General features: G+C 39.2%; 1 protein-coding gene across 1 annotated transcript in view; it reads left to right on the plus strand.

Moving 5' to 3' along the window:
- Positions 1 to 326: 326 nt before the first annotated feature.
- Positions 327 to 19,956, plus strand: part of BACH2 (BTB domain and CNC homolog 2) — a 255,426-nt gene continuing 235,796 nt past the window's right edge. Inside the window, exon 1 of the mRNA XM_054023809.1 lies at positions 327 to 798. The gene's annotated coding sequence lies outside the window, so the exon portion shown is untranslated. The remainder of the gene's footprint in view (positions 799 to 19,956) is intronic.

Raw genomic sequence — 19,956 nt, forward strand, 5'->3', positions numbered from 1 at the left:
CGGCCGCGCGCGAGCACAACAGGGAGGCCGCCGGGAGAAGACGCTGAAGAGAGCGAGCGAGAAAGAGACACGGACTACAACGCTGGAGAGGGAGGTGCGCGTGCGCCTGAGCGTGGGGATGCCGGTGAAGCCGCTATTCGTGGAGCGGCGCTACGCCTGTTTCTGCGCGAAGGCGTCCTCGCCGCCGAGGGAGAGGGCGCTACGCGGTTTACGTAGCGTTATTGTGAATGGGAAAGGCGGGCGGCGGTGGAGGAGGAGGAGGAGGAGGGGGATGATGTCAGCCTGCGAATGTCAACAATGTAGCGATTGAGGGGAGTAGGCGGCGTTCCGTTGGGGAGAGCGCGAGCCACGGGGAGAGTGTAACCAACAGAACGGGGGCAGCCGCCGCAGCAGTAGCAACACGCCGCCGGGCTGCGAAGGCACCGAGTTGCCACCGCCTTGTGCAGCCGCCGCCAGTCCCGAGTGCAGCAGCAGCAGCGTAGCGATTCCTGTGCTATTCCCCCTCCCCACGTCCCCCTCCCCTGCTGCAGCCTTCCCTCCTCCTCCTGCTGCTCCCCGTCCCCTCCCTCTATTTTTCTCTGCAAAGACTTTGGAGGCAGCTGGTTTTTAAGCCATCGCCATGTGAGGTGCGTCTCCGCGGGTGCACATTCCTAACTGCAAAAAATAACCCTCCCCATCCCTCATCAGCAAATCCAGCCCCCACCCCACCCCCTTCCACGTCCCACTCTGCCCCCGAGCCCCAACGGGCTGGGGAGGCTGCAGCGAGAGGAGAAGGATCGGAAGTTGCAGGCGAAGAAGGTGAGTACCCTTTTCGCAGCTCTTTTTCCCGGGGAATGATGGAGCTGAAGTTTGGTGGGTGTGCAGCTGGGAGAGCGGGGGGGGGGGGGGGGGGGAAGGGGGAGAGAGAGAAGGGGCGGATTTTCTCCGAGCCAGCTGCTGCGGGGGCATATTTAAAAACGAGCCCCGCTCTCAGGTTCGCAGGAGGGCGAACAGTAATTTCTAAAAGTGGGAACCAACCACAGAAACGTTGCGTAACTGAAAGTGTGTAAAAGGATCTGAAGTGTGTGTGTGTGAGAGAGAGAGAGTGAGTGAGTCCAGCTCGGCTGTTTGTTGCTGGCCGGTACTAGCTTAGCTTGACGCTTAGGGACCACCGCAAAGGGTGCCTTTTATGGGCGTTATGGTGGGGATGAAGGAGGAGCAGAGAGAGGGTGTCGAATGATGGTCAGCTCGCAGTTGCTTTAGTGTGAGCGCCAGAGGAAAGTGTAGATGGTATATTGCATGCATGGTGATGGGTGTTTTGAGTAAGCAGGAGGAGGAGCACAAGAGTAATAAGTCAGGCACGGGGGCTCTTGTTTTGTACGAGCGGAGGAAAGCAGCTGTCAGATTTCGAGGCCTTTTTAACGAGCAGCGAGAGGAGGGGGGATGAGGCGAAGACCCCTTGTCTACCCCCTCCTCCTTGTTTCCCCTTCGCATCTTTTATTTGGGCATTTTAGCTCGTTTGTGCTACGGCGACTGGCTCGATCTTTCTTAAAAAAGGAAATCCCACCCATAGGTTTTGCTATGTATTTGTTGGATCCAAGCGCCCCGGCGAGCAAAGAATGCCTAGGTTAACATAAAGCGAGGAGGGTGCTGCTAAAAAGCAAAGCAATTGGGATTGCATTTCCCTTTGGGTTCCTTGCACACACTTCCCTTAAGCAATGTGACAGAGTGTGAATTTTTGTCCTCGCTGGGTGGCTAAATACTTCCTGCCAGACCCCCCTTTATAGCCACCTTGTATGTAAAGCTCTTCTCATCAACCCGACTCCACCTCCCCCTTTCGTTTGATGGGGTTTTGTGTTCGGGATCTTATGTGTATCGCGACGTGAAACTGTTCAGTTCCCGGATTTCTCCCACTTTCCCCTTCGGGTAAGTGGTCACGTTGCGGTGTTCTGCAGTGGAGAGATGTTGGGGGTGTGTGTGTAGTTTCGAAGTTACTGCCCCATGAAAGAGGGTCCTTTCTGTAGCTTGCTTGCTTGCTTCTGTGGCTTTTCTTTAAGAGTGGCTCAGCTATTTATTTCATTAGACACCTAATTGGTCACACTCACTTGTAAAATGCCTACGTGTGCTTGGGGTTCAAACCCTGACTTCAAGCTAGTTTGTAACTTACTGCAAGTTGTTGCCAAACAGTGTAGTTGCTCAGTGTGTGTAACAGCCTGCAAAATAATTTTATTATTGACAGTGTCCTTGTGGTAAACGAGACCCAATTTTAATGGTTTCTGGCAAGCATCAGATCATTTCTCCATTTCTCAGATGACATCTTTTTGTTTCAGAGCAGTTTTTCTGTTAATTTCATCTGTTGAATGTATTTAACAAAAAAAGCTAATTTCTTTCCTGCCTAGTGGGGTCTGCAAAGAAGATAGTGCTTATTGAGAGATGATGCTTTCCCCCACTCTGTTTGGAGTAAAATTAGAGAGCAAGGATAACTCTGATAACAATTTTCTCAGATCATTAAAATATAACAGGTAGGCAAGGCCGTTAGCTGCAAAAGCTCTGGCTGTCATGAAAGAAGCTAAGTGTGAAATCATGCCTCTCCTTTTGTGGAACAGGCTATTTTTATAATACAGCGGGTGTCTTGCTTAAAATGTTTCAGTTATTGTGAGATCATCATACCCTTATTACTGAAGCCCTGGCAGCTCTGGAGTAAACTGCATTTTTCATTATTTAAGGTAATAATGAACATGAGGCAGAAATGGCCCCTTGTTGGAATCAGACTTTAGTATCTAAAAAGATTGCTAAATTATAGTGTTGCTGTTTGCTCTGCTGTAGTTAAACATTTGTCAGTGTTTTAATGATAAAATCCATTTTTTGAGACTTCATCATTGTCATAAAATTTGTATGCATTTTAATGTGATATTTTAGGTCTTGAGCGGAAAGCGAGTATTTTTATTTCTTTTTCTTTTTTTGAGTGGGTAGATTTGTATGAGATTTTTGTTTTAGCTGCATGTAAGTGTAGTTTGGAGGTGGTGTATTATTTGGTGTAGTTTGCTTGTATTATTTGACAATTGTTTGGCTAAGGGGAAAGTGAAATTTTGGGTAGGAAATGGAATAATTGCTTTTCATACGTTTGAATAGAATAAAATGGCTAAGGAAGTGTGTTAAGCATTTAACTACAGGGCTTGTGTAGTAACATTTTATTAATAATATTTCGGAAGGCACTTCAGCGTGTAAGTGAAAAGCTAAATTCTGCTTCAGATGAGGGCATATCCTTCTGAAATTCAAGATTGACTTGTGTGGGCCCATCACTGTAGTTAGTATCTCAGTGCCAATGTAGCAGGTAAATTGGCATAGTACTTCATTGTAGTATCATGGATATGTGCTTTTAAATATTGGTGTTCTTTTCACACTTAACCATCTAACTCCAAAGATTGATTTGAAGGTGTTGGACATTATGCATCAAAATCAGCTGCACAAAGTGGAAGGAAATCTTATCTAATAGTAAGAGCAGATGATAAAGAATCAGAATTTCACGTTTCTATTTCTAGCTTTTCCACTTTCCAGCTTTGAGATACTGGGCAAACCACTTACCCAAGGTGTGCCTCAGTTGACCAAATTGTAAAATGAGCAGGATAACAACATTACTAATGAAAAGTCCTATAGAAGCACAAGTAGTGTTAAGATGTAAAATTAGACAACATTGCATTTTTTTTATAATGTGTACTAACATACATTTTTAAATGGCAGACAGCAACGAGTACTGGGAGGAGGGTGTACACAACAGACTATTGGGTGATATACTCCAAAATATGTGTTTAATAAAATAAAAATCCTGAATAGTCAATTGTTAACAATGGTTTATATCTCATATAACTTTAAAAAGCAGGAAATTCAGTGGTAGGGCTAATGTTTCTGGTTGCATCCTAGCATAGAGGCACATGGGGACTTCCATTAGAATTAATGGAATTTATATGTGTAAACAGAATAGACCCCAGATATCATGATGATAACCCTTTCTCCCTCCCCACCCCACTTTGCTTTCAGCCATAGTACCTTAGCACTGAGGAGAAAATTTGCAAACTATAGTGTGCTGTACACTAGGAATAAAGAATATTGCTGACTGAGAGTAATGGCCCAAATCCAGATAAATAGTAGTATCATGTTGATGCCTAATATTCTTAATATGAAAAATCCTGGTAAATGTTTTGACATTGTAGAAGGCCTTGGAGACCCATTGACATTAATGAGGTTTAGTACAATCTCCATGCTGCACAGGGGTTTGTGCATCTCTTCATGTACGCACATAATTAATGACAGTGGGAGAGATGAAACCAAACACCTATGTATGTGATATGTAGTATGGAATGTGTAATAGTAATTTCCCATATTTAGTTATTTAAAAGCCTCAATAGCTTGGCTGTTAAAGCTTGTCTTGTAGTTAAGTAAAATAGCTATTCTTCTTTACAGGCTGCGGTATTTGTTGGACTAGCTTTTCATAAGAATAGCCATACTGGGTCATACCAATGGTCCATCTAGCCCGGTATCCTGTCGTCCAACATTGACCGATGCCTGATGCTTCTGAGGGAATGAACAGAGCCAGGCATTTTATCGAGTGATCTATCTCCTGTTGTCCAGTCTCAGCTTCTGGCAGTCAGAGGCTTAGGGACATCCAGGGCATGGGGTTACGTCCTTGACCATCTTGGCTAATATCTGTTGAGGCTTACTCTACAAATATCTGCAACCATGAAAAACAGTCAGAATGACTTCCTCATTATTTTTTAAATCCCATTCCCCAAAACAATAAAGAGGAATACTTTCTCCTTACATGTCCATGATATCCATTCATTTCAGCAGGACTTTACTAGAGCATAGGGTGAGAAAAGACCACTAAAAGTGCATCTGGGATGAAAAATTGTCCAGTTTCAGCTTGATGGATGTTTAAAACATCTACAAATTGGTTGTACAGTAGTATATGACAGGTCCTAATTAGGCTTTTCAGTAGTGATTACATTTTTTATAAAAGAGTATGAATAGGTGATTTCTTAGAGCTGCATATACTAAAGGTGAGTTTGTGAGGAATCTCTTTTCCTTTTCTAATTCAGATGGTCCAAATGCATTTTACACAGTCCTTTAATTGTATGCAAAGCCCTGCTCACCTTGTAAGAGTGTCCACTCTTATTCAAAAGTGCAGTCAAAAATAACTTTTCTTCATTTACAAGCCTGACTTCTATGTCTTTTGGGTGTTGCACATGTGACTTGCATTCTAATGAGCATATTATCACATCCTTCAAGTATAGATTTATGTTTACTTTGGGTGTGGTGTATAATGTAGGGCTTGTGTATAACTTATTTCCGAGTTGGAATAAGGGGCATATACAATGCATTTTGTTGATGTAGTAAAGAAAAATTGGACTCATTTCTAATGAGAAATACCAGCTTTCTTTAAAAATCTAAGTGATTTGTTTCTCCATTACAATCAATTTAGGAGACTGTGGCAGATTCTTTGAAGATACTGCAATTCTCCACTAAGATTTGAATAGATTTTAAATTGAATATATTATTGCGGTTGAGTGAACTCCCTACCTCTAAATCTACCAGTGGTTTGCCAGGATAGTGTTCAAAATGCTTACTCAGCTTTTTACAAAAACTGGTCACCATTGCTTCAGCCAAAAGATATTAACCTTGGCAGCTGTCTGAATAATAAGTACACATTTGAAGCTTGCATCAGGAAATGTATAACTCTGTAGCCAACTGAGTTGCAGTGTGCTCATTCTGCTTTTTAGTTAGGCTGAAACATCTTTGTAGTGTGTTGAAAAGCATGATACTTACTCTGCCATTATTGGACTTTAAATTATAATTTAAGCAAAATCAAGCAGTGAAATGCATACAAATTTGTGTGACCAATAATGAGCTTAAATTGATGCTACTGGTTTAGTACAAAAACTACCAGCACTTACTGAAGATCTACTAATGTTCAAAATATGGTAACAAAAAAAGAATGGCAGAATGGGTTTTGGAAACCCTACTAAATAGTTATATGTATCAAATCTTTGATCAGCCAAAAAAAGGGATGCTGCTGGGGAATTTTCCTCTACTTCCATTGAAGGTTATATGCAAAGGCCCACCAAAACAGTTTGGAGATCATAAATTGTACTGGCATAGTAACTAGACTATTACAAATGGGCAGGGGAGGGAGGAGAGTGACGGCTTTCCATACTACAATAAACAGAATGCCAAGTTCTTCCCAAACAGATTCTCTACAATAAATATACATAGCAAGCCAATGTTTTATTTGACATTTAAACTAGAGCCTCATGGAGAAGTCACTACAGTCTACACTTTCTTGTCACTCTTGGTATATGGAAGATGACCTGAAATTCTCTCATTCTCTGAGATTTACTTCTTAAATATTTCTAGTTCATGGAAGTTTGAATATCACTTTTACACGACTTCAGAATGTATCATCAACAAAAAAGTGTTGTTTGAAGAATTCTTAGAATCAGGAAAACCTGGGAATTCCCAGTTGTTTAAATCTGATGGGTGTTGAAATTGAGGCTATTTCTTATTTTTGGCATTCTGGCTTCAAAATATTCACCCAAACTGTAATAGAGATCTGTTTCATTTGATTTTAATGTGTAGGTTCAAGAGGAGTCCCCCATTCATAAAACCAGGAACTGTATATAGGTGTCTGTCACCATGCAATTCTTGTCATCTATAGAGCAACAATTTTGCTTTTTGCAAAGAGAGAAATGAATTAAACCTATTTGAATAAAACAAAGTGACCCTTGAGACTTGAACACAGCTGCTTGTTATAGCTGACATTCAAAGTGTTTATTATTAGTGATTGTTTTATAATTTAGATCTGAACTAGGAAAACAAGAACTGTAAGTGTGGAGGTGTTCCTGTGCACTAATTTGCATACACCCTGTTTTTGTTTAGTGGGTAGGTGTGTGCAGTGTATGCAGAGCAATTTAACATGTCAGCAGTTTCCTACAGGCAGCTCTTGCTGACTCACATGACTGCTGCAGCTCAGAGCTATCCTCACTATAAACTGTCCACAGTAAGAGACAGACTGAGAGAATGTGAGTGTTGGTACATATTTTCAGTTCTCTGGCCACTGCTTCGCTGTAGTTTCTTCCCCCAGTACTATCAAAATCTTGCATTTGTTTAGGTCAGCATTTTGGCATTCATGGCAAAAAGTTGCAGTTTGTTCTACCTCTGTTCAAACTATGGCTGAACTGCATCTGATTCCAGCAAACATTTAATAGGACATGTGTGTGTTTGTGTTGGTTTTTGTTTGGTTTTTGTGTGTGGTTTGTGTGTTGGTTGGCTTTTGTTTGAATGTGGATGGTGGCTTTACAAAAAAGGAACTATTGTTCCTGCATCAGATTTGGAGTTTAACATTAGAATGGCATTTTCCCTAGGTAATTATGGGCTGTTCCGTTTTTTTTTAAAAAGCAGAATTACTCATTCCATTCAATGGAGAATTCCACTTAGAACACTATTTCAAGTTTTTGGATTTTATTATTTTCAAAGTTCTATTAGCTCTTGGATTCTGTTTTTTTTTTTTTTTTTAATCCTGTGTACCGAAATAATTCCTTTATTAACATTAGAGGCTCCTTCATTTGTATGAGGATGAAAACTTATATTCTAGTGCAACTGGTCCTTTTTGTATTTACGGACTCTGTTCTGATGATTCAGAAGGTTCCTCAAGGTGACAGTTTCTGCTGATTCCATATATTTGTAATTGGTTTGTGTTTTGTTTGAATCTGTCAGAGAGGTCATTGCAGAAATGGAGTATATTACCCATTTTCAGTGCTGGATTTAATCTTGATTATTTTAAAGTTTAAAGGCACTCACCTTTTTTTCTGAAAGGGACTCCCCTTGTTTATGTAACCAAAAGTAGTCAATGTAAGCAATCTCTAGAAGGATGATAAACTAATCAGCTGGTATTAAACAGGCATCGAGAGCGAAGGTGAGTTCTTGTCTCTTGTTTTGTTTTCAGTCAACTACTTTGACCGGTAATGAATAGAAAACCACACTGAGTGCCGTGTAACCCGCGAAGAAGATGGGTGTTCTTGGTTTCCGCCAATACAAATGACTCATCAGTATCAGTAGGGTTTCTACTTCTAATAATAAAACTGTGCAAGACCTTTAAAACATGTGGTTTTCACCCCTACTCTTAGTGAAAGGTTGGAAAATATTACTTTGTGCTTTTTTTAAACTTATGGAAGGTTTCATGATTTGCTTTACAGTGGTGAAAGGTCTTCCCTCTCCTTCCGCCCACCCAATAAAAATTAGTTGCACCATTAGTTGTGATACTTCTATTTGCACTATGAAACCTTTCCTAACCTCCAGTCTTCTGTGTCCTGAACTTTTTGTTAGAGGAAATATAAGTGGAAAATCTAACCTCCGTTATCTCAGGAAGAAAAAAAGGGCAAACACTGCTTCATTCTGCCAACCTGTTCTACCATTTAATTCAATTCAGTTACACTGCTGTGGAGGATGGTAGTATTGCTGACCAACCTATATTGCTATTTCCTTTGGTTTCAAAGGATCCCAAGAAGAAGGTTAATAGAAATAAGAGTTGGAGAATAAATGGCAAAGCTGATTGCTCATTGCCTACGAGGAAATTTGTCTTCTAGTAGTAAAAATGCAAAAAAGAAACGGATTTCTATTAAACCTTTGTCCTTCTTGGATGCTCCACCCCTCTCTTTGTGTTGTATAGAGAAATTCAAATCCGATAAGAATTGTTAGAGGAGAAGAAACTGTATAGTCTGTGACAATTGTGTTTCATTGTTCTTTGGATCCGTTGTTTTTTGCAAGGTAATGCATTTTTAAAATTGATTATAGAACAGACTACCCTCCATTCTGTATTATAGGTCAAATATAATGATCATGCTAATATTACAGCTGAAATACCTGGTATTTCAGCTGTAATACTAGCTATTGTATTCTTTGAAAACTCTTCTGATTTCCTCCTTTAATTTATTTAGAGAGTGGTGCTGTTTTGCTTTCAGGATGGCAGCATTGTTTAAAAAGTTTCAGGATGTTATGCGTAAAGAAGAAGAAGACAAAACAAATCTTTGCTGTTGTATTACTTATCATATCAACATTTATACAACTAGCTTCCAGATATGCTGGTTCTACTGTTGCAGTGCTTGCGACAACAAATCACTCTTTATAAGGATTTGGTGTTTCTGATTCTCTTATTGGGCCTCTTTAAAACAGTGGATTTAAAAAAAAAAATCACTTTGGGGTAGATCATCAGCTAGTGAAAATTTCTGTAGGCTCCAGTGAATTCAATAGATAATTCACACCAGCTGAGCATCTGTCCTTTTATGTTTAGAAGTCATTGTGCATGGAATAGTATTTTAAAATATCTATATTCTGTAAACTATTTTTGGTTTCTGGTTTTACTGGATTATTTCAGATACAAGATATAGGCAGGTGTATAACTCAAATTAGGATTGAGGGTTTCTTTCTGGTACCTTTTACTGTGAAAAGCACACTGAATAATATAGTTGTACAAGTCTATGGAAACCTTACTGTGAGAAACATAAAACTTCTAGTTATTCAGTACATGCAAAAAGACGATGGTCCTGGTTTTATAAGAACAGGAGGGAATAGATAGCCAACTCCTGTAATCTTTATTTAAGGAGAACTCCTAGTGAAGTACATGGAGTAATTTTGTGTGGGTAAGGACTAAAGATGGGCTGGATCAGATGTTGTCCAAAGTTGAAAGGTATCTAGATTTGTTCTGATTTCAGCCTGTCTGTAGAAAAGACTCAGGACCACAGACACAATGGTAGTAGGTGCATTATAAACATAAAGGGTAAAACTTTCAAAAACACGTAAGTCACATAGACACATAAGTTCCATTTTCAAAAGCACCTCAGTCAAGTTAATGAAACTTAAGTTCCTAAGTCACTTAGATACTTTTGACAATTTTACCCAGAATGTTTAACCTGCCAAACACTTCAGATTAAACCCAATGGCTTAAAGTTTATTTTCAAATCCTTTATGCATTCTTGTGTAAATACTTTAAAATGTGTGGTGCGAAAAAATGTGCAGAATTCTTGTGATAAAAGTCCACATCAATCAAGAGTATTCAAGAAACTGCAGTATTTCATTGAACAAGTACATAAAACTCATACATACAGTAGTTTTATATAACGATGTGGCTGTTTGTCATAGTTGGAAGTTCAAAGGTAATGCAAACCTAAACACTTCTGCAAAGAATTCTTATGTTTATGTCCTTTTCCTTTGCTTTCCTTTCTTGATCTTTTTCTTTCTTTATTTTACTGTTAGACTAAAAGTGGAGTAAATGATTCATTCATTAGTCAGTTTCTTGGACAGTTAGTTCGCTACCAATTTATGTTTACCTTCTACTTAATTCATAATGTGAGTAATGCTTAATGTGGTTACCACTAAATTCCAAACTGAAAAGCTGTAAGCATTACTAAAACAAAGTATCCAGACTTTCCCTTAAAAATATTACCATTCTGTGTGTTTTGAAGCTAGTATGATTTGGCATGCTGAATGATAGTCACAGCATAATAGTTTTGTCTAGCCTTGATTGTTAATTCAGAATTCAAGGTTGCAAACTAATACACAAGTTCATTTGGGCATTGACCTGTCTGTTTTGGTTTTAATCCGTATAACATTTCCTGTTCTTCCTTTCAGCTGCCCACCACCCAAAGCTACAGGCTCATAGCTCCACTAGTTGGTTTCCAATATTTTATTAAGCTTTGTCATTCTCTGTGTCACTAAATTGTGAGTACATTGAGGCACACACTTAGTGAAAGCTGCCTGGTGTTGTCATGAAAGACTGAAGTTGATGTTCGCTAGCTGTTATATACAAATAGTTGCATTGCTTTTCAACTTCCTTTTGGTGAAACAATCCTTATGCTGCTGAAGTGTTATCTCTACAGAACTTGAAATTATAAAACCTTCCTATAAAGATTGTGTAGATATTTGGTTGAGGTGATGCCTATCATTTTTGAAGTTGAGAATAGTAGTTAAAATACTACAGGTGATTCAAACAACTTGTTCTTTCTCATGGGAACTGGAGTACTGTAAAGAGTAACAAGGTCAGTAATGTCACTGCAGAACTTTATAGAACCCAAAGCCTTTTCAGAGTGTTCTGAAATAACATCTGACTAGAACCCTCAAAAACAAAGGAATTCAAAGTTAAGGAGAGACTTCAAAACTGTGTGTGTGGGGAGAACAGTGATAACAAAAGTGATTTACTTGGCTAGCCACTTTCTTTATTCGCTTTATAGGTATTTCAGATATTTTTTTCCTTTCTCTCTCTTTCTCAACCCCACTTCTCCATCTGGTTGATCCTGCAGTGAGGTCATTACCTCCATGTTTGGTGTTGGCATGTTGCCATAGATATTCATGTGATATCACCAGTTCAGCATTACGATTTCACTGTAAACTGAAGCAGCAAGAAAATGGTAGGTTGGGAAAGGAACACGTTCTTGTTAGTATCTTCACTAATCAGAAAACAGCCTTAATCGCTTCCAAAATAATAATGCTATGGCATAGATTTATCACTTGCTGGAGCAGTCACCTTAATGAAAAAAAAATCTCTGTGCAGATTGGTATTTTGGGGGAAAAGACATGCAAATTTTTACCCATTTCAAAATCTGATCTTAAATCTCAAGTTTCTGAAGCCTTCAAATGCCTTTGTTCAGTTCTGGTTCTGAAATATGAGAAATCTTGCACTTAGAAAATTTTCAGCCCCACTTTGCAAACTGGAGGCACTTTGGATAAAGAACAGGAGTATTTGTGGCACTTTAGAGACTAACAAATTTATTTCAGCATAAAACTAATGCTCAAATAAATTTGTTAGTCTCTAAGGTGCCACAAATACTCCTGTTCTTTTTGGGGATACAGACTAACACGGCTGCTACTCTGAAACCTGGCACTTTGGATAGTTCATCTAAGCTTTGGGTAAACATATATAGTTTGGATGCTTATCTGAACATGTAACTTTTGAGTTTTGCATATCCTGGTAACTTACAGACTTTGTACTATAAATGTTTTGTTTAAAATGTATTTACTTCTCAATACATTCTTTGTATCCATTTTAGTTACAAAAGCGATGTGCTTGTGGTTGGATTTGGAGTGGGGGGTTTTCAGTTGTATTTTCAGGGCGGACATTAGCTGAAAACTGTATCGAGCGCTTTACTTTTTTTAAAAAAAAGTGTGATTTATAGATTTGTTGTTGTTAGATCTGCTCTTGAGCCGACAAGCTGTGTTCTAACTTGGCACAGTTTGAAAGGAGCAAAGAATTAACCAGTACTACTGCTTTTACTGCCCCGTCCTGCCTCAATCAAAACAAAATTAATTCCTTAGGACCTCATTTCACCCTGGACTTTTTTCATAAATTCTCATTTATTTCAGTAACCGCTCCTGATGTGATACAAAATTGAAGTGAGCCAGAGATCATAATGAAACACCTGAGAAATCCCTGCATCTTACTGTAGTGTTACCAAAACACTCCTTCACTTTCAACAAGTAGAATTTACATTTTAATAAATGGCCTGGAATCTGCCCAGTTAAGACATGTGGCTTGTCTCCTCGTGCAATACTGCACAGCTGTGATCAGTGTAGATAGTTATGTGGGTGGCTTCTCAGTATTAAAGAGAGGATGCTGCAGGCCAGGTGTTCTCTGAGAGGGGCCATCAATCAACTTTTGAACCTACTACCTCCGTCCTCTCGTCACCCACCCACATCTCTGTGGCCCAGTACAACCCAAATTTAAACTTTCAGGGCATGCTACAAGACCTGCATATTTTCCAGGGCCTGGGGGAGGAAGGAGCTCAATAAGGGGCTGGTGTCTGCAACAGTGTTGAACTTGTCTCGATACTACGTTTGTGTGTGAGTGTGGAGTAGCTGCTACTTTTAATTTGATAATATTTTAAAATTTTAATAGGCACCTAGAGATGAGGATTGGTGCTTTTTTGTATATTGTTATAAATATAAGTAGGTATGTTGCAAGGAATTTCTTGATTACTTCTAGCTGTTCGTCTTCAGTTCTTTAACATTGGAAGACAGATCTTCCAAGCTAATCTTTTACTATCAGAAATAGACCCTTTGTATTTTGTGAGATTTTTTTTTCAATTCAATAATATGGCATAGTTGCCAATCTTAGAATTTCAGACACATACATTACATTTCCATGTCAGAAGGTCAGACTAGATCAGCGGTCGGCAACCTTTCAGAAGTGGTGTGCTGAGTCTTCATTTATTCACTCTAATTTAAGGTTTTGCGTGCCAATAATACATTTTAACTTTTTTAGAAGGTCTCATTCTATAAGTTTATAATATATAACTAAACTATTGTTGTATGTAAAGTAAATAAGGTTTTTAAAATGTTTAAGAAGCTTCATTTAAAATTATATTAAAATGCAGAGCCCCCTGGAACGCTGGCCAGGACCTGGGCAGTGTGAGTGCCACTGAAAATCAGCTTGCGTGCCACAGGTTGCCTACCTCTGGACTAGATGATCACAATGGTCCTTTCTGGTGTGATAATCTATGAGTAATCTATACTTCTATAGGTAGGTGACTTACACTTCATTTTAGCACCCCATTTTTTATAAGAGTTTTATTGTGGGATGTTCAGGGATTTGGGGGATTCTGTGGTCAAAGAAAAATTGATAAAAAAATCCAAGTATTGTGGATTAATCTGGAATGCAGCATGGACCATTGTGTTAATAATGTAATGCTAAAGTCATATTGAATGCTTTTTCTTTTGTGAAAGTTTTTTTTTTTCTTGTCTTCAGTTTGCTTTAAAAGAAACTTTTTGGAGATTTACGAAATTTCTTTACAACAATAGTAGTATCCTTCCACAAAATTGAAATATAAAACGTCGTTGAGAATGTGTAAACATATAACCTGGAAAGGATTCTCTCTTCTATATTTATAGAGCAGTGATTCATTTTGCAGGTGCAGATTTATTCAGTTAAAGAAACCACTATTTTAAATAATTGTTCAAGTGAAACACAGAGTTTACACATGACTTTTAACTATTAGCTTTTATTTTTAACTCTTGCCCCCCCCCAAATATTAGCAAGTTTAAGGCAACTCACGGGGGGAAAATCACTGTTGCAGTATATGCAAATTTTGTCAAACAGTTTCCAGAAGACACTTCTTTTTTTAAAAATAAAATTAAAAGTAGGTTGACATCCTGTGGGCATGAGGATTCTTGGGCTTTTCCTACCTAAGCTCCAGGTAACGGGAATCCCCTTTTTTATTTAGGGCTCATCTAAAAACCCCTTACACTTGTGTATATGGGATAAAAGACTTCTTAAAGGGTACACATCTTCTTTTGCAGGGGTATTAAAACCAGCTGAAACCCAGCTGCCCTGTAGTTTCCGCAAAGAAAGCCCCTTTAGATGGGTTTTGCTGATCAGGTTCACAAGGCCCTGTCGTGCTATTAGTGGGTTTTTTGTTTTGTTTTTTAATGCAGTACACCTTATTGATCTACCCGGAAAGTCTTGCTTCAGAACCGGTGGCAAGATTTGTGCCATAATTCTAGTTTATCAAAGAAAAAACTGTCTGAACCACATTGGTTAATGGTACCTAAAGGCCAAAAGGAAATGAAGATACTTCTGTCCCCCCTCCTACTCACCCCTTTTCTCCCCACTCCAACCCCATTCAATCATGAGTGGAAAATGCTGGTCAGAAGGGCTAACGTTTTCTGCTGAGTGCTAATCTCAACCGCAGCTCCCAGTAGTAAACAGAGGTTATGTCCTGCTTACCATAATTTTCCAGTCTTGTGTGGGTTTGAGGGGGATCAGTTGCCCCTTGTGTTTTTTCTGGTAGTTTTTTTTTTTGTAGAGTAGGTTAATCATCACAAAGATTTCTGACACTGATGCTCCACGTATATATTTTTACACATGTGCTGATAGCTGCATGTGTACTTTGTGGCTGTTGCAGTGTAGCTGGAAAGTATGTGGGAGATTGTCTGCTTCCTCTGAGACTGTTACAGGTGGTCAAATGAGGTTGGGGGAGGGAGGAGAAGCAATGAGAGAGGTATTACACCCACTTCCTTTGGCGTACATTGTGATGTACTGTAACCCACTGGTTCAAACTATATTCGCACTGCATCAGGTTTTGCTTGCGGTAGTTTTTCTTTCACTGTTACTGATTTGCTTCTTGTAGGTTTATGACTAAGACTGCGGTTTAAATTTGCCCATTTTAGGTATATGAAATCTTTAAAATTATCTAGGGTTGCATTTCTTCCTTTTTTTTGCCATGGCCTTTTCTGTCTTTAAAAGTTTCCACAACTTTTTAGAGACCCAGAAGCTTAAAAAAACACCCCAACCATGTCTAATAATCAAAGGTCAAAAAAGATACTCTCTATCATACAAAAACTGCACCTATTTTGGGGGCGTTGAAAACATTTTTTTTAATGCAAAATGATCCTTAAAATTAAAGCTAACTTTCGATATTGGGAATATTACAGGAGTATCATTCAGATTAGGTGTCTTTCCCCCTGGCCCCAAACTGCCCACAAGGAGCTTAATGTTAGTATTTGCAAATACAGATTTATTTTAAAGTTCCAGTATATCTTCCCCTTGTATTCTGCAGGGTCTGTAACTCCATTACACTTGCCTGCTGTTTAATACTCTAGATAGAATGTACGTGCAGTGCTGTTGAATATACTAAGTGTATGTTCATATTCCATTATTTCTGATGGGATGTTAATTGAGCGTGATAATACAGTAAGTGTGGTGGCAGTCTAGTAGTGAAAGAGTTAATATCAATAGGCATTGCATACTCTCACTGAGAAAAAAGAGGACGTGTAGGGAGATAAGAATATTATAGTGCCCTTCTTCCTTCAGTAAGAATGTGCAGCTCTCTTTATCATTAACTCTCCTCATTGATATGGTCTGTTAACATGCCATTGAAATTTAGTGGAATGAGAGAATGTACCTACTACCGTTTTTAGCAGCAAAACAGGTATGTTCCACTTGAATGTGCCTGGAATGCCTGTTGTCAGTCAGTGGTTGATAGAAGTTACAAGTGTTCCACTTCAGGGGGATTTGTGCACACAACTGAAGATAGGCATTGAGTTATTGAATTTAATTATTAAATTAATTACAGCTGAGCTGTAAGATATACTGGCTGTCTAATAATAATTATTATGTCTCCTATCTTATTGTTGATTCTGACTGAAAGAAAGACATCAATCTATTTGATAGTATGGGAAAAGTTGAAACTTCAAATTATGGTTTGAAAATATTAATTTTGTGTGGTGTCACAGTTATGAATTAGCCATGGTTGATGTATGCTTTGAAAAAATGGAAGGTAAAATAAAATGGAAAAATTAAAAAGTAAAAGAAAACCAAACTCAAAGGCTCCCACACAAATGTAGACAGAGACCTGAACAATTAGCAAAGTGGAACAACATTTTAGTTAGCTTAATTTTGAGGATGCTGCTGCTCATTTCTTAGCACGCTAGCCTAAGAGTTCACGTCTCATGGCAAGACTGTTCATTCTTCACTCTTTCTAGTTGTATACCGTTGTTCAGACAGTGCTTGGGAAGAGGGGTGTGAGAAAGGTTTTCAATTGAAAACCCCTGTAAGTGTGCTCAGCTGCCAGGCTGAAACTTTTGTACTGCAGTATTTATATATAAAAAGTTTGTATAGATCAGTGGCGCTCAACCTGTTTACCACTGTGGGTTGCTTATGCAGCTCTCTATATGTTTATGTGGGCCGCATACCCACCCACCCACCCACCCACCCATATATATATATATATATATATATATATATATATATACACACACACACACTACTTGTATGGCCCTGATGATGTCAGATAAGCCACAGCTGTATACTGATTGGGCCTCGGGTTGAGAACCTCTGGTATAGATGATGCAAAGCCACAAAGTTGCTGAACCCATGATTCAGAAATTACACGAGAAATGCAAAAAATAGACTAAAAAAGCTGATAGGTACCTCTGTTATATACCAAAAGTGGATGTATAATTACATGCCCCCTGTTCATTTGGGTACTACAGTAGATGGTGATATTAAAAAAAAAAATGCATCTGTACTAATAAAATCCTTTCCTTACTGCATCACTTCAAAAATACTGTATCCAAAGAGAAATGGAGCTTATTTGCTTACAGGAAGCCATTTCTTTAAACTAGAACATACAGTAAAAAGGCTGGGTGGGGCATGTTTGTCTCAGCGTGAAATCAAAAGAAAATGAGTGCACTGTATGGAGGGCCCCTTAAATGAATCCAAAGTACTTCTCTCTCTGCTTCTCAAAATCAGTTGGGCATGCATAGCAGTCCTATTGTAAAACACTGATATTGTGAGTCAAATTACATGGGAAAGAAACTCTGCCACTTAAACAACTAAAAGGCCAGAAAGGGACGTGTGATAAGAGAAGCGGGAGAACTTTGAAGAGTGTGTGTGTGTGTGAGAGAGATACTTACACATACATACACAAAGTATCTCTCTCTCTCTCTCTCTCTCTCACACGCACGCACACCCCTGTTCAGTTCATGCACATATTTATCTAAAGGTATAGACTTTACGTTCTCCTCACAGACACACGGAAAAAAACCTCTTTTTATTTCAAAGACCGAATAGGTAACACAAATAACACATAAATATATGCTACAGTGATTTCGATATAAATACAAACTAGGGCAGAAAAACTTGACCACACTTCAGTGGAAGGAGAACAAAACTTAAATTGAATTGGAAACAGCTCTTAATTTCTCCCTCTTTCCCCAAAGAATGAATGACTTACTCTTCTTGATGGAACATTGTGTAATGAATAGAGGTTTTATATGGATCAAGATAAAGATGTAGGTGAGGGAGATGTTGTTGATAGGTGACAAACTATATATAATGTTCAAAAGAAGTATTCTAGAACACTGGCAGTCATAGCACTCGCTCTAGATCTTACTAGTTTAAAGGAATTGTAAACCTGGAATGTTTAAATTGTCTGTGTTTTAGCTTGATTTGTAACTGCTAAATAAATGTTTGTGTATTGGTGACTGGACTGTTGACTACAATAAAACTATAGCAGTCTTCTTCCCTCGCTGTATTAGTACAAAACACCGCAAACAAAATATATTCATATTTAGAAATTAGCAGAAGAGCATATCGCCATTCCTGAGGTTGGAGCCTATGAAATGGGGCTTTCTGTGACTTGGCTGTCACCAGTACAGGTTTTATCCCATATGTCAATCAGGCCAATCATGCTAGTGCCCATGTTTTTTCTCCTTTGTCTCCCAGTAGGCTTCCACTTGTTGTTTGCCTTGCTGGCAGTCAGAAGGAGCTGGAGTCATCCTGTAAGCTGAGATGCTGTTTTTTCTTATCCTGCTGTGCTGGTTACCCCATGGGGGGCGGGGGTAACGTTACCTCATTCTTGTACTACCAGAAGAAACAGATAATTAGGCAGAAGTGCAACGCTTATTAATTTGTGTTGTAATAGCACCTAGAAGCCAGGGCCTTGTATAGGGCAGCACTCTCCAAGGCTCCAACCAACGATTTGTTCTTGAGTACCATCTATGTCCTGCTCCCTATTTCCATTTTCTCCCATAACTGACTGACTCCAGGGTCAAATTGGGTGCCTGCACCATATTTTCACACCCCAACCTAGTAGAGGCTTCAGTAAATATCTCTTATGTTGCTAGCATAATGGCAGATAATGTCTGTTACTAGCTCTAAGGGTCATTATGTAGCCTAACAAAATTTAGGTTGCTTCCCTCTCTCTCTGCATCTCTTTGCTCCCCAATAATGGAGTCCTTTGCTAGGTCTCTCTCAGATTCAAACTTTGTATGTGTGTTTCTTTTCAGTTCTCTCTAAGGGACACTTTGTTTCCTCTGTGTAAAAGACACTCACCCACACCATGTCATGAAAGCCCCGGAAATGCCCTTTGGAGAAGAGGACACTGATACTTGTGTGGAATTAGAAAAAGAAGCTGCTGTGTGGAGAGGAACCCAAACAACCCAGTCCCCTTAAAGAAAATGTCCTGAAGAAGTAGAATTATTTGGTAATACACATGTCTCAGACCGTGCAGTATCATTCTCCGATACCAAGGAGGCCAGCTTTCCATTCTGAAGTTGGTGGCAACACTGAATTCTGTGAGATACAAAAGTCTTGTTGGCTAGAAACTTGAATGTAGCTAAATCAGGACTTCCATGTCCTCTGGTTTAATTCACCCAAAATAGATTCAAGTGTTGACTCCAGTTTTTCTGTGGGGTCCCCTAGTCAGGAAGCTGGAGGGAGCAGTGAGAAGGACTTTTGATCAATAAGCATCTCTCTGTGTCACCTGTATGTTCTGAGAAGTAATAGCATGGTAGCAGAAATTTAAGCTGGCAAAAACATGCTAATAAACAGTCCTAACTGGTCTGTCATAATTTCTCCAAATGCTTCTTGGTATTTAGTAGTCTTAGCGACCCGGTGCTCTATTTTGCTTGCTTTTAACATATTGGGTTTCTCATTAGTGGTCCACTGGAACTTAAGAATCCATCCTTGAATTGTGGATAACTCTTCCAACTTAAGAATGTTGACTGTGGACAGACTCCAGTGTTAAAAAGATTTGAGGACAATAAGCTCTGCCTTCCACTGCTAGCTTCAAATCTCAGAGACACACACAGGTATTTGCCTTCTCTGGGCGCACACAGTTTCAATTCCCAGCCTTCCCCCTGTCATAAATCCGAACTAACCCAATTTTCAACAGTCATAGTGGCAGTGTTAAAATTTCCTTTTTTTTCTCGGGGAGAAAAGACCCAAGTTCACAACAAATATCCCCAAATTTTACTGGAAACATTTAAGGCAGAGCATAAATGCATGCCCCAATTCTGAAATTATCCTCTTTGCCTTCAAAAATGGTACAGGATCAGCCCAGTCAGTTGGGATCAATCTTTTTGGGGCGTCCACTTGAATTATTCAGTAGTCTCTACAATTTTATGCGTGGGTAGGAGTTAAATATAGGGCAT

Source organism: Malaclemys terrapin, chromosome 3 (assembly GCF_027887155.1).
Source record: "Malaclemys terrapin pileata isolate rMalTer1 chromosome 3, rMalTer1.hap1, whole genome shotgun sequence".
NCBI lineage: Eukaryota > Metazoa > Chordata > Testudines > Emydidae > Malaclemys > Malaclemys terrapin.